The 15,282-nt window shown below is 39.7% G+C and overlaps 1 protein-coding gene across 12 annotated transcripts in view; it reads left to right on the forward strand.

Moving 5' to 3' along the window:
* The window catches only part of RBMS2 (RNA binding motif single stranded interacting protein 2), a 91,913-nt gene that overhangs the window by 49,975 nt on the left and 26,656 nt on the right, over positions 1–15,282 (forward strand). The gene's annotated exons all lie outside the window — the stretch shown is intronic.

The raw sequence follows: 15,282 nt of genomic DNA on the forward strand, positions 1-15,282 counted from the left end.
GCATCCTATTTTGAAACAAATAAATTGCAAGATGAAACAAAACAAAAAAGTTTAATATGTATGAGACAATTGGAAATTTTTCTTTTTTTTAAGTAAGCTGTACACCTAATATGGATTGAATTTACAACCTCAAGATCAAGAGTCATATGCTCTGCTGACTGTGCCAGCCAGGCAACCCAGGAATTACTAATTTTTTTAAAGGTTTTATTTATTCATAAGAGAGAGAGGCAGAGATACAGGCAGAGGGAGAAGAAGGCTCCATGCAAGGAGCCCAATGCGAGACTCCATCCCAGATCCCAGGATCACGCCCTGAGCCGAAAGTAGATACTCAACCACTGAGCTACCCAGGCATCCCAAATTACTAATTTTTTAAGTGATATAGTGATACTGTGCTTTTTTTTAATACTTTTTTCAGGGCCACTTGCCTGGCTCAGTTTGAAGAGTATGCAACTCTTGGTCTCAGTGTTAGGAGTTTGATCCCCATATTGGATGTAGAGATTGCTTAAGTAAATAAATAAATAAACTTTAAAAAATATTTTTTCAGGGATACATGTTGAAATATTTTTTCCCACCCCTTCCCCCCCCTTTTTTTTTTACATGTTGAAATATTTTAGAATGACATGATATATTTAGTATTTGATTTGAAATTATATGGGAGGTAGGGAAATAGAGCTACAGATGAGGCAGTTTGTACATGAATAATTGTTGAAGCTAACTGATAAGTAGGTAAGGATTCATTATGTTCTTCATCTACTTTTGTAGATATTTTCCATTATAAAAAATAAAAAGCTCTTGCTACTAAACTTTGCTTCCTATTCTCTACTAGAAGTGTCATCTCCTAAAAAAAAAAAAAAAGTGTCTTCTCCTTTTTTTTTTAAATAGGTAGGATGTGAACAACTTTAATATCATAACCCATATCCCTTAGTTACGACTTAAGGATATCACTGAACAAAACTGTCAGGAGTAAGCCTAAACAAAGATAGAAAAGAAGGGGGAAAAATGGACAAAGAAAGGAAGGGAGTAAGAGAGAAGAAGGAGACTGGAGAAAACGAAAGAAGTCAGGGGTAGTAGAAGATTGCCTTAAAGTAGAAGTCTCTTATTCCCATTCTAATTTTTTTTTATTTCACCTCCAAATGATACCTTTAGTAGGTAAGTAGGAAACTGAGATTCTGTTTTATAAGTTTTGTCAAAATTATTTTGTAATAAGCAAAAAGAAAAACAGCTATTTTGTTTTAGCATATCAGCTTAAGAGAGTAAGGATTTTCCCTTTTAAAAATATTCTTTATAGATGCTACTATATTGTAGCTGCTATGTACATAGTATATATTTATGTGACTCTGGGTACTGGTGGATCTTGCAAAAATTCTTACATAATCTTACGTATTATTATCCAGGAACTGGATAGAATTTTCTCCTCCTGACACTACATCATATTTAAGGGGTCTTCCAACAAGAAGACCTAACAATCATGAATATTTATGCCCCTAATGTGGAGCTGTCAAATATATCAATCAATTAATAACCAAAGTAAAGAGACACTTAGATAATGATACACTAATAGTAAGACACTTCAACACAGCACTTTCAGCAAATGACAGATCTTCTAAGCAGAACATCACCAAAGAAACAAGAGTCTTTTTAAAGATTTTATTTATTCATGAGACACACACACAGAGAGAGAATGGCAGAGACACAAGGCAGAGAGAGAAGCAGGCTCCATGCAGGAAGCCCGATGTGGGACTCGATCCCACCACTCCAGGATCATGCCCCGGCCCAAACGCAGATGCTTAACCACTGAGTCACTGAGGCATTCCAGAAACAAGGGTCTTGAATGATACAATGGACCAAATAGATTTCACAGGTATATACAGAACATTCCATCCAAATGCAACTGAATACACATTCTTCTCAAGTGCACATGGATCTTTCTCCAGAATAGACCACATACTGGGTTTCAACTGATACCAAACGAGGTTTCAACTGATACCAAAAGATTGGGATTGTCCCCTGCGTATTTTTCAGACCACAAAGCTTTGAAACTAGAACTCAATCACAGGAAGAAATTTGGAAGAAACTCAAACACATGGAGGTTAAAGAACATCCTACTAAAAGATGAATGGGTCAACCAGGAAATTAGAGAAGAATTAAAAAGACTCATGGAAACTAATGAAAATGGGGCAGCCCAGGTGGCTCAGAGGTTTAGCACTGCCTTCAGCCTAGGGTGTGATCCTGGAGACCAGGGATCAGGATCCCGTGTCAGGCTCCCTGGATGGAGCCTGTTTCTCCCTCTGCCTGTGTCTGTGCCTCTGTGTGTGTGTGTGTCTCTCATGAATAAATAAATAAAATCTTTTAAAAAAAAAAGGAAACTAATGAAAATGAAAATACAGCTGTTCAAAACTTTGGGATACAGCAAAAGCAATCCTTAGAGGGAAATACATTGCAATAAAAGCATCCCTCAAAAAATTGGAAAAAACCTCAAATACACCAGCTAACCTCGCACCTAAAGGAACTGGAGAAAGAACAGCAAATAAAGCCTACACCAAGCAGAAAAAGAGAGATAATAAAGTGAGAATGGCAAAAATTAACAAGACAGGAAACAACAAATGTTGGAGAGAATGTGGAGAAAGGGGAACCCTCTTGCACTGTTGGTGGGAATGCAGGCTGGTGCAGCCACTCTGGAAAATAGTGTGGAAGTTCTTTAAAAAGTTAAAAATAGAGCTACCCTATGACCCAGCAATTGTACTACTGGGTATTTACCCCAAAGATACTGATATAGTGAAATACCGGAAACCTGCACCCCAATGTTCACAGCAGCAATGTCCACAACAGCCAAACTGTGGAAGAAGCCATGATGTCCTTCGATGGATGAACGGATAAATAAGATGTGGTCTATATATACAATGGAATATTAGTCATCAGAAGAGACGAATACCTAACATTTGCTTCGATGTGGTTGGAACTGGAGGGTATTATGACGAGTGAAATAAGTCAATTGGAGAAGGACAATCATCATAATGGTTTTACTCATATGGAATATAAGAAATAGTGAAAGAGATTATAAGGGAAAGGAGGAGAACTGAGTGGGAAAAATTAGAGAGGGAGACAAACCATGAGAGACTCCTAACTCCTGGAAACAAACAAAGGGTTGCAGAAGGGGAGTTGGGTGGGGAAATAGGGTAACTGGGTGATAGGCACTGAGGAGGGCACTTGATGGGATGAACACTGAGTGTTATATGTTGGCAAATTGAATTTAAATTAAAAAATGTAAAAAAAAAAAGAATTTTCTCCTTCAGAGAAAGACAAATACCTTATGATTTCACTCATGTGGAATTTAAGAAAGAAAACAGATGAACATAGGAGAAGGGAAGGAAAATAAAAAGAAAATAGAGAGGGAGGCAGACGATGAAACTCTTAACTCTAAGAAACAAACCAAGGGTTGCTGGAGGGAAGATGGATGGGAGGAGGGGGTTACTGGGTGATGGGCATTAAGGAGGGCATGTGATGTAATGAGCTCTGAGTGTTATATGCAACTGATGAATCACTAAATTTTACCCCTGAAACTAATAATATAGGTATGTTAACTAAATTAAATTTATTTATTTATTTATTTATTTATTTATTTATTTATTTATGACACAGAAAGAGAGGCAGAGACACAGGCAGAGGGAGAAGCAGGCTCCACTCAGGGAGCCCGTCATGGGACTCGATCCCAGGTCTCCAGGATCACACCCCCGGGCTGCAGGTGGCGCTAAACCACTGCGCCACTGGGACCGCCCCACTAAATTAAATTTAAATAAAGAATTAAAAAAAAGAATATTCTCTTTTTTTGGAAAACTTACCCTTTGTTTATACATTTACCCTTGAACAATGTGAGGGTTGGGGCACTGAACACCTGTGCAGTTGAAAATCCAGATATAGGTTTTGACTCCCCCCAAACTTAATACTAATAGCCTACTTTTATTTACTTAAAAGATTATTTATTCATTCATGAGAGACAAACAGAGAGAGAGGGGGGTGGGGGCAGAGAGAGAAGCAGGCTCCATGCTGGGAGCCTGATGTGGGACTCAATCCTAGGACTCCATGATCACGCCCTGGCCCGAAGGCAGGCGCTAAACCTCTGAGCCACCCAAGGATCCCTAATAGCCTACTTTTAACCAGAAGCCTTACCAATAACATAAACAGTTGATTAATACATATTTTGTATTTTATATGTATTATATACTGTATTCTCACCACACAGTAAGCTAGAAACAAGAAAGTGTTATTAAGAATATCATAAGGAAGATGGGGCATGTGGGTGGCTCAGTTGGTTAAGCCTTTGGCTCAGGTTGTGATCTCTGGGTCCTAAGATGGAGCCCACATCCGGCTTCCTGGCCAGTGGGAAGGCTACTTTTCCCTCTTCCTCTGTGCTTGCTCTGTCCCTCAAATAAGTAAATAAAATCTAAAAAATATATATATAAGGAAGAAAAAAAGTTTACATTACTGTATCGAAAAAAATCCACGTATAAGTAAGTAGACCTGCATAGTTCAAACTCGTGTTAAGGATCAGCTTAATCAGTTTTTGGTATTCAGTGTGCTCAGTTTCGCAACAAGTCCTCATCTCCACCCCTTACCTCCAACCTCTGCCCCGTTCCAATTGTGTTTGAGATTATGAGTTTGGTAAAGTAGGTTAACATTTTCCCAAGGAAAGTTTTGTTCAGATCACTGTCTTTTTGAGATTTAAGTTATTTTAGGAATTAGAAGATCACAGATCCCGGACTTAGGCAAAAAAACCTCAAGTATTTTAATATTCTATCCTACTCTTTTTTTTAAAAATTCATTTGGGGGAGAAAGAGAGAGCACAAGCAGGGAGAGGGAGAAGCAGGCTCTCTGCTGAGCAGGGAGCCTGGTGTGGGGCTCGATCCCAGGACCCTGGGACTATGACCTGAGCTGTGAAAGCAGATGCTTAACCAACTGAGCCACCCAAGTGCCTCAGTATTATGTCCTACTTAAAAAAAAAAAAAAATAGTGTGTCAGATTTTTAAGAGATTTATTTATTTAAGGATTTTTTTTTTTTTTTTTTTTTTTAGATTTTATTTACTTATTCATGAGAGACACAGAGAGGGGCAGAGAACACAGGCAGAGGGAGAAGCAGGCTCCCTGTGGGGAGCCCAATGTAGAATTTGATCCTGGGACCCCAGGATCATGCCCTGATCTAAAGGCAGACACTCAACCACTGAGCCACCCAGGTGCCCCTTATTTATTTTAAAGTAATTACAGGGCACCTGGCTAGCTCAGTCAGAAGAGCATCTGACTCTTGATCTCGAAGTCTTGGGTTTGTGTATAGAGATTACTAAAAAAAAAAAAAAAAAAAGTAAAGATTTTGAGTCTTAAGACCAGATCCCCAATCTACCAATCTGGGTATTCTTTGAACAGGTAGTGTGAGGGTGGAAAAGAGAAGTGCTGGTGTTTCCTGACTTCTGTGAGTTTCTGATCTATTTCTGGCTGAAATGAAATTGTGTTAAATGATGAAAATATGGTAAATGATGCGGTAGGGTAAAACAGATAAGCAGGTGTTATCTTTTCTCTTTTTGAAACAACTGCCCTGTGGAAGAGGCTCACACTTCTCTGTGAGCCATGGAGCTGTACTGATGCAGCTATTCTTGTTCACTTTGCAGTTCCTTCCTAGGCCATATATTCTCCTGAACACAGATAATCCATCAGCCTAGCTGTGGAGGGGTTCAATAATGCAGAATAACATTCAGTGGGGGCTCAGTTGAGTTCCACACATATTCTTCCCAAGCAGTTGGCTGTCACGTTCTGACTTCAGCTGCTTAACCTTTAAAGATCTGGGATGCCTGGGTGGCTCAGCGGTTGAGCATCGGCCTTTGGCTCAGGGCGTGATCCTGGTGCCGGATCGAGTCCTGCATTGCGCTCCCTGTGAGGAGCCTGTTTCTCTCTCTCTCTCTCTCTCTGTGTGTCTCATGAATAAATAAATAAAATCTTAAAAACAAAAAACCTTTAAAGATCCTTCTTTTGTCCTGAGAAGTTATTTAACTTTTTTTTTGTATTGTTTCCTCATACATATGAGGTATTGCCACACTGACATGTACCCACAAACTGGTGACATGGTTATTAGTTGGGTTGCAGGCATGAGCTTGTACTTCCTGAAACCACTGTGCCTAAAAGGGCTCTGCCCTCCTTAGAATTGTCCATATACTTCAGTTGAGGGCTCTTGATCTGGTTGGTTTCTCTAAGCACCAATCTATAAGAGTTTCATCTAGCGTATTTGAGTCATAGTTCAGATACGTTTGTTCCTTAAATGTTCTACACTAACTAGATGTTACCTACTGCCTGGGAACTTAGAACTGTTCTCTTTCCAGAAGGGAGAGAAACAAAGGATATAGGGTCATGTAAAGGGCTACTTTACGTGTTTACTCAGCTGTTTGCACTGGTTTGGATACTTTCAGTATTTGGGTTTTCTCTTACTTGATTCTGCTTAACAAAAAGCAAAGCAATGTAACAGAATGTTGAAATAAGACTAAGCCTCAGTTTCTAAGTCTCAAAAGAGAATAACACATCTCCAGTTCCACCTCACAGAGTTGTTAGGAAGATCAAATGACATCATAGATGTGAAAGGATTTAAGGCACTGTTAAAGTTAAGACAAATTGATATAGGGATGCCTGGGTGGCTCAGCGGTTGAGTGCCTGCCTTTGGCCTGGGACGTGATCCCACAGTCCCAGGATCAAGTCCCACATCCGGCTCCCTGCATGGAGCCTGCTTCTCCCTCTGCCTGGGTCTCTGCCTCTCTCTGTGTGTCTTTCATGACTAAATAAATAAAATCTTAAAAAAAAAAAAGACAAATTGATATAGAACAGAATTCTGTGTTAAATTGTACCTTGAGAATTTTTGCACATTGAGAGGGGTTTTTGTTACTCAGTTTTGGAGAAATCAGAGTTTCTCAAGAGCTTCTGACACAAATCTTCCACGCGAGTCTTCAAGGTAGAATGGTTGGTTCATCATTCAGGGTCCCAAAAGGAAACAGATGGCATATCCAAATTGAGTAATTTGAGAAAGATTTAATAAAGAGACTATTTACAAAGAGGTTTAAGGAAACCAGTGAGAGAGAGCAGAGTACCCTATAGCCAGCAATTACAGAGCCTACATTACCTCATTACCTCTAGATCTAATAAAGCAAAGTACTGAGAGAGATTACCTCAGAATCTGAGAGTAGCTGTATGGAAAGAACTGTCGGCTTCAGTAGTATGCAGCCAAATCATGGTACTTTGGCAGGAGCTAGGGAAATAAATATTCTGATCTCATTTTCCTCCTACCCTTTGATCTTGTGTACATCTGGTTAGCCAAATTCAGCTAGAAGCCAGAGGACAAGGGAGCGTGTGCATGCACTCTCTATGGCAGCTTCCTGGTACACAAAGAAAGGTGGGCAAGAGTGGTGAGTGGATATGGAAATGCAAATGGATTCCTGGGCAATATGCTGTGGCTATATGCTTAACTGAGGATTCTGTAGTAATTTTGGCTTAGGTTTTTTTTTTTTTTTTTTTTTTTTTTAAGATTTATTTATTCATTCATGAGAGAGAGACTAAGAGAGAGGCAGAGACACAGGCAAAGGGAGAAGCAGGCTCCTCGCAGGGAGCCCAATGTGGGACTTGATCCCATCCCGGATCCCAGGATCACAACCTGAGCCGAAGGCAGGCACCTAACCGCTGTGCCACCCAGGCGTCCTGAGGCTTAGGGTTTTTAAGTAGCAATTGTATACTTGAGACCCAGTTTGAGTACCACCTGGTATAAACATAAAAAACTCTCTGGAGGCCATATGGTTGGTACACCTTACTGTTACCATCTTGGTATTAAAGGATATATGAAACAATTTGCTACTGTTGTGGGAAGACCCATGAAAGAGGAGGAGGAGGAGATAAGCTGGAGATGGTGTCAGGTTTACTTGAATTTAGAGGAAGTAGTAGAAAGTGCTGAGTCAGCTTTTAAAACCAGCTATGGGGTGGGGGAATAAATAAATGAAACCAGCTGTGGTGGACAGATATGTGTTATGTGATCTCTGGCTCAGGCTCTGCATTTTCCAGAGATGCCTTTTTGTTTTTTGTTTTGTTTTTAATATTGTTAATGTTTATTGTTTTAGGAAAAGGGGATTGTAGGAAATATCCCTTTCTCTATCTCTTGTTTTGTTTTGTTTTTTTTTTTGGTAAAGCTTGTTTTTTTAGCAATCTCTACACTCAATTTGGGGTTCGAACTTACGACCCTGAGGTAAGCACATGGTCTTCTGACTGAACCAGCGAGACACCTTGGAAATAGCCATTTCTTGCTCTGATATGATTTAATGATTAATCTATACTTCCACTTGAATTTCAATAAAATATATTAATCTTAGGACGTTTCTATCTGGAAGTGGAGTAGGCTGATGTCAACCTAAGCTGAATTCTTTTTTTTTTTTTTTAAGATTTTATTTATTTATTCATGAGAGGCACAGAGAGAGATAGAAGCATAGGGAGAAGCAGACTCGTGTAGGGAGCCTGATGCGACTGATCTTAGGGCTCCAGGATTACGCCCTGAGCCAAAGGCAGACGGTCAACCACTGAGCCATCCAGGTGCCCCCCTAAGCTGAATTCTGTGCTAGTTCATGTTAACCTGTGATTGCCAAATATCGCAAGATTTTTTTTTAAGATTTTATTTTTTCATGAGAAGACACAGGGGCGGGGGGTAGAGACATAGGCAGAGGAAGAAGCAGGCTCCATCTGGGAGCCCGATGTAGGACTTGATCCCAGCACTCCAGGATCATGCCCCCAGCCGAAGGCAGACACTCAGCCACTGAGCCACCCAGGTGTCCCTCTCAAGATGTTATTTTAGTGGTTGGAATGTCCTCTTCTCTCCACCCAACCCCATCAAATTTTTATAGTAGCTTTATTGAGATATAATTCACATACCATACAATTCACTCATTTAAAGTATACAATTCAGTGGCTTTTAGTGTATTTGCAGAGTTTGTATCAATTACCATAATCAATTTTAGGACATTTTCATTACCCCCAAAAGAAACCCCACCACTTAGCCACCAGCCCTCTTCCACACCCCCTCCCGCCCCCCATTCTCACTGCTTACCTCTCCCAGTCAGGTAGTCACTAATCTACTTTGTCTATATATAGCTTTGCCTGTTCTAGATATTTCACGTGATGGAATCATACAATATGTGCTCCTTTGTGACTTCTTTCACTTTGCATGTTTTGAAGGTTCATCCATGTAGTAGCATGTATCCGTACTTCATTCCCTCTTATAGCTGAATAGTAGTTTCATGTATGGATATACTACACTTTATTATCCATTCATCAGTTGATAGACATTTGTTGTTTCCACTTTGGGCTAATATAAGTAATGCTACTATGAAATTTGTACACAGGTTTTGTGTGGACATATGTTTTCAGTTCTCCTGGGTATATACTTAGGAGTGGAATTGCTGGGTTATGTGAAAACTGTGTTTAACTGTTTTAGGAACTCTTAAACTGTTTTTCAGAGCAGCTGTATCACTTTACGTTCCCACCAGCAGTGTAGAAGGGTTCCTGATTCTTTCTTTACATTCTTGCCAGCATTTGTTATTGTTATTATTGATTATAGCATCAAAGTTACTTTTTTTTTTCAAATTTTTTATTTATTTATGATAGTCACACAGAGAGAGAGAGAGAGAGGCAGAGACACAGGCAGAGGAAGAAGCAGGCTCCATGCACCGGGAGCCCGACGTGGGATTCGATCCCGGGTCTCCAGGATCGCGCCCTGGGCCAAAGGCAGGCGCTAAACCGCTGCGCCACCCAGGGATCCCTCAAAGTTACTTTTGATTAAAACAATTATCTTGGGCAGCCCAGGTGGGCTCTCTCTCTCTCTGTGCCTCTCATGAATAAATAAATAAAATCTTAAAAAAAAATAAAACAATAATCTTATTATAGCCATCCTAGTGGATATTAAATAGTATCTCATGATTTTGTAAAGATTTTATTTACTTGAGACAGAGAGAGAGAGAGAGAACGAGAGAGAGCACAGAGGCAGAGTGAGAGGGAGAAACAGGTTCCCCACTGAGTGGAGAGCCCAACGTGGGTCCCGAACCCAGGACCCTAGGATCATGACCCGGGCTGAAGACAGACGTTTAACTGACTGAGCCACCCATGCACCCTGTGATTTTTTATTTGCATTTCCCTATAGCTCCCCATTAAAAGTTTAATTTCCTATACATTCTTCAAAATACAATTGTCTTTTTTTGAGAAACTTTTCCCTCGGGAATTAACTGTCTTTTCTTTCATACTCCTATACAATTTTACTTGGATCCCCATTAGCACACATATTTCATTTTGCTAGTTATGGAGATCATAAGCTCTGTTTTGTGAATTCCTTAATGGCTCCTGTGAGTGTGTGTTTAAATTTACTATGAAATATTTCACTCATACTCTTATGCATTTGTGAGTCCCCACTGCATCACATAGGGCTTGCATGTAGTTGGCATTCAGATGTTTATTGAATGACTCAAAGAGTCTTATGAGTGATTATTAAGAGGTCTTATTCCTCAGGGAAAGTGGACTTTCTCTTATTAGGAGATATTATGATGAAACAAGGGAAAGTATTTTAGGCAAAAATGAGTATGCCTGGCTGGCTCAGTTGGGAAAGCATGGGTCTCTTGATCTTGGAGGCATGAGTTCAAGCCCCATATGTTGAATAGAGTTTACTTTAAAAAAAAAGTTCAGATGTGTTATATGTTCTAGAGACCACCAGCTCCAGAAACATGTCTTCTAGATCATCCATATCCAAGTTGCAATAAGAATTTTGATGTCAGGTCACCGGATTGTATATCTGTGAGATTTTTTTAGGGGTTTATTATAATGATACACAATTAGCAAATCCCCTGAGTTTTACTCCTTTTAGCATATATCCATGCCTATATACTAAATGCTAGGAACTTAGTTAGCTAAGCACTAGACATAGGATGGGGTTTTCTCCTGCTCTGATGGTAATAAGTAAAGACAAGGACCCAGGATGGGGATGACTCTGATGGCAAATGAATGGATACAGGATTTCTCAGTTTTATTAAACCACACAAAATGAACACTTGATTAGAATCTAATTTTCAGAACGAAGACAGCGTTTTACTTACATTATAATTTAAGGATGCCTGGGTGGCTCAGTTGGTTAAGTGTCTGCCTTCAGCTCAGGTCATGATTGCAGGGTCTTGGAATCAAGCCCCATGGCAGGCTCCCTGCATCGTGGAGAGCCTGCTTCTCCATCTCCCCTCAGCTTGTGCTCTCTCTTGCTATCTCTTTTCCAAATTAAAAGAAACACAAAAACACATTTAATTCACAAGTAGCTTATCTTATTGGATCATTCTCTTAAAGATCTGATGGAAACTTAGTGATTGGGGGGTTGGCATTTTATCATCTCTACCATTAAGATCTCTTGAAAGAGAACAAAAGGAAGAACACTGTCTTGTCTCCCAGTTTCCTACAACTCAGCAACACAAGAAACATAAAATTCCTGCTACAGGAAGAGGGGAATTCGATTTTTTTTTTCTGGATAAAGATGAAAGAGTTCTACATTTCTGGATCCCCATCCTAGACCCTTCCCCAAGTATTTATTCCCAGATACTCTTAAGAAATTCATCACAGCCTATTCTCTGCACGTCCTTTAAACACCACCCCACCAATCTTTAGGCTTTTTCCTTACCTCCCTTCATGTCTAATATCTCCTAACTAGTCTCACCCTCTGGTTTCCCACCTCTCTAAACCAGCTTTGATAATGCAGCTGAGAAATGTGATATTGTGTCTCTGTTTATAAACCCATCAATGTTTCCCACTCACTTCCAGAATTAAATCTCCCTTGTGAGAAGACTGATACCTGTACTCTTCTACCAGATAACTTTGCATATTCCTTTGATACATAATATACTACCATCCTTCCTTTCTGAAGGCAAATTTAATAATCTAAGGTATCTAAGATTCTAGGCTGAATGTGAGGACCCTTGTTTAAAGGGGTCATATCTTGGAATTATAGGGCATAGTACAATTCCGAGTCCTGGTCTTTTTGGTTTTTTTTAAAGATTTTATTTATTATTTATTTTAGAGAGAGAGAGAGAGAGAGAGTGTGTGTGTGTGTGTGTGTGTATGCAAACAAGCAGGGAAGGGGCAGAAGGAGAGGGAGAAGAAGACTCCACTCTGAGCAGGGAGCCTGACATGGGGCTTGATCTGAGGACCCGGAGATCATGGCCTAAGCTGAAGTCAGACACTTAACTGACTAAGCCACCCAGACGTCCCTCCAAGTCCTGTTCTGAAGGGCCACTAATTCAAATGACTTCAGGAGTTCCACCTACATGAATGTGAACCAAGGTTATAAGTAACAACCTGCCAGTTTTTCTTCTAGCAGCAGAACAAAACTACATGTCATTCAAAGGGACATAGTTAACTGATAGATGCTATAATAGATTTCTGTCCCTTCCTAAAGAGAACCTGGTGTACTAATAACTCAGCCATTTCAGCTTCTCTAATAACCCTGGAGTTTACCTCACATGAAAATGACATATTTTAGGACATTGTGATAAAAAGCAAATTAGCTTAGAATTTAGAGTCTGCTTTGGTTTATGAAATCTATAGTACAGAAGAATTAAGGAAATATCTTGCTCTTCAGTGTCTAGCTTAGGCCCTGACAGGACCAGTGACCTCAGAGAACCATTTCAGTAGGAGTCAAGAGAGTCAATACTGCCCTATGCTTCCCTCCCCCATAAGAATATCTCAGTTCTGTACCCTTGTACATACTACCCTTTTCTTGCTTATATACATAGGTAAACATGGTTTTTAGTTTACATTAGTTATTATGTCTGCCCAAATAGTTTCCTTTGGGAATCCATATAGGCTTTACCTAGGGACTTTTTCAAGTTTTCTTTTCTTTTTCTTAGACTCTCTTACCACTCAAAATGAGGGTTGTTTTGTTTTGTTTTGTTTTTTTACCATTTCTCTTTGGAGCCAAACCTATGTGGCAATTTCAGCTGCATTGAATTAAGAGATAAAAGGGTTTTTTGTTTTTCTTTTAAAGATTTTATTTATTTATTTATTTATTTATTTATTTATTTATTTGAGAGAGAGAGAGAGAGAGAATGAGGGAGGGGCAGAGGGAGAGGGAAAAAGCAAACACTTTGCTGAGCAGGGAGCCTGATGCCAGGCTCCATCCTAGGACCCTGAAATCATGACCTGAGCCGAAGGCAGACACTTAACCAGCTGAGCCACCCAGGCACCCCCAAGGTTTTGGGTTTTTTTTTAACCATATCTTTTTCCTTAGGAATTTTTCAGGCCTTGCAGCAAGTTTATTATCAACTAAGTCATGTTTTTATTTTTTAAAGATTTTATTTATTTATTCATGAGAGACGTAGAGAGAGAGAGAGAGAGAGAGAGAGGCAGAGACACTGGCAGAGGGAGAAGCAGGCTCCATGCAGGGAGCCTGACATGGGACTTGATCCCGGGTCTCCAGGATCCCACCCTGGGCTGAAGGTGGCGCTAAACCGCTGAGCCACCGAGGCTGCCCTAAGTGATGTTTTAAATGATAGCTAAGGCCTTAGTATTAAAACCAAGGTTATAGCTATGTAGCAAATCAATAATTTCTTTTCAGTTTATCTCATTCTTCAGTAACCCTTGTGTTCTCGTTTGGATAGCCCTGGCATCTTTGAAACTGCCCCATTGTGTATTTTTAAGCAACTTTCAGACAAGACAAAAATAGGGCAAATAAACCTAAAAGTCATACATTCAAATCTAGAAATGACAATACTTTTTTTTTTTTTTTCTTTTTTGACAGTACTTGTTTTAAGAATGACATTGAAGGGACGCCTGGGTGGCTCAGCGGTTGAATGTCTGCCTTCCGCCAAGGGCCTGATCCTGGAGACCCGGAATCAAGTCCCATGTCAGGCTCCCTGCATGGAGCCTGCTTCTCCCTCTGCCTGTGTCTCTGCCTTTCTCTCTCTTTCTCTGTCTCTCATGAATAAATAAATAAAATCTTAAAAAAAAGAAACACACATGCCGCATGCACCATCTGCCTTTATTGACTATATCATGTGACTGTCACCACCATCATATGGATTGTTCTATATGAGAAATCGTAGTATAAGTGCTGGCAAAAGAAAAGAGGACAAGGTTGGGAAATATAACGGGTTATTGTAGCAGTAGTAAGTCATGAGTCTTTGGGCCATCTCAGAATGTGGTCTTAGTTCTCTTCTTTGCTGCAGTGTAGAGCCAAGGGATAAGCTGCTGTGTTTGTGCAAGTGAGTGCACATTTTTATTGTGTATAATGACAAAGATAGGAAAATTCTTGCTTTAACACATTTTAGCCCAAGCAAAGATTTTATTTTAAAGTTTGCTAAAGGTCAGAGTCATAAAATATAAGAGGCACACTTCACATTAATTAAGATTCTTTGGAGAGGAAGATTTCTTCTCTTTGATATTCATGTTTCTCTTTTTCTTCTGTTACTACTGCTTGCCCTCAACACCACCACCAAAAAGAGGGGTAGGGGTGGCGACCTGGAGAAGAAACTAGCATTCGAGAGGGAAGTAATTCCAAATAGAGTAATACTATAAAGTGTTTTGAGCTTAGGGAGAACTGGAATATGAGTATGATGTAGTAAAATGCACTATATTATAGGTAACTGTGCGAATTTAGAGTATTATGAACCAAATATAAATGTAAACACTAGAAGCCTGATTAGGACATAAGGATTTAAAATATCCATGAGGGGGGATCCCTGGGTGGCGCACTTTGGCCCAGGGTGTGATCCTGGAGACCCGGGATCGAATCCCATGTCGGGCTCCCGGTGCATGGAGCCTGCTTCTCCCTCTGCCTGTGTCTCTGCCTCTCTCTCTGTGATGACTATCATAAAAAAAATTTTTTTTAATTAAAAAAAAATTAAAAAAAATATCCATGAGGAATGGATCCGTGTTTCACCCAACTAACAGAAGTTTTTCTCTAACAGAAGTACCTTAAAAATGTAACAGAATCTCGTTGCCTGCCTTGGTATCAGTAGCAAGAGATGAGGGATGCTTCATCCCAAATCTTGGGTTTCCTTGACCATAATGTATCTATTGTTCAGTCACTTAAACTTTTAAAAATTTGTAAGTTACTTAGGACTAAAGCTGTATTAGTATGGTAACAAATTTTAGTTTTTACTGGTAATTAGTATTTTTACATGGTCATTTGTATTTCATTTTATTTGTCTAAGTTTATAATAATGTTTAAGATCTTGAAGGAATTTTGCAGTTCTC

Source organism: Canis lupus, chromosome 10 (genome assembly GCF_011100685.1).
Source record: "Canis lupus familiaris isolate Mischka breed German Shepherd chromosome 10, alternate assembly UU_Cfam_GSD_1.0, whole genome shotgun sequence".
Lineage (NCBI taxonomy): Eukaryota > Metazoa > Chordata > Mammalia > Carnivora > Canidae > Canis > Canis lupus.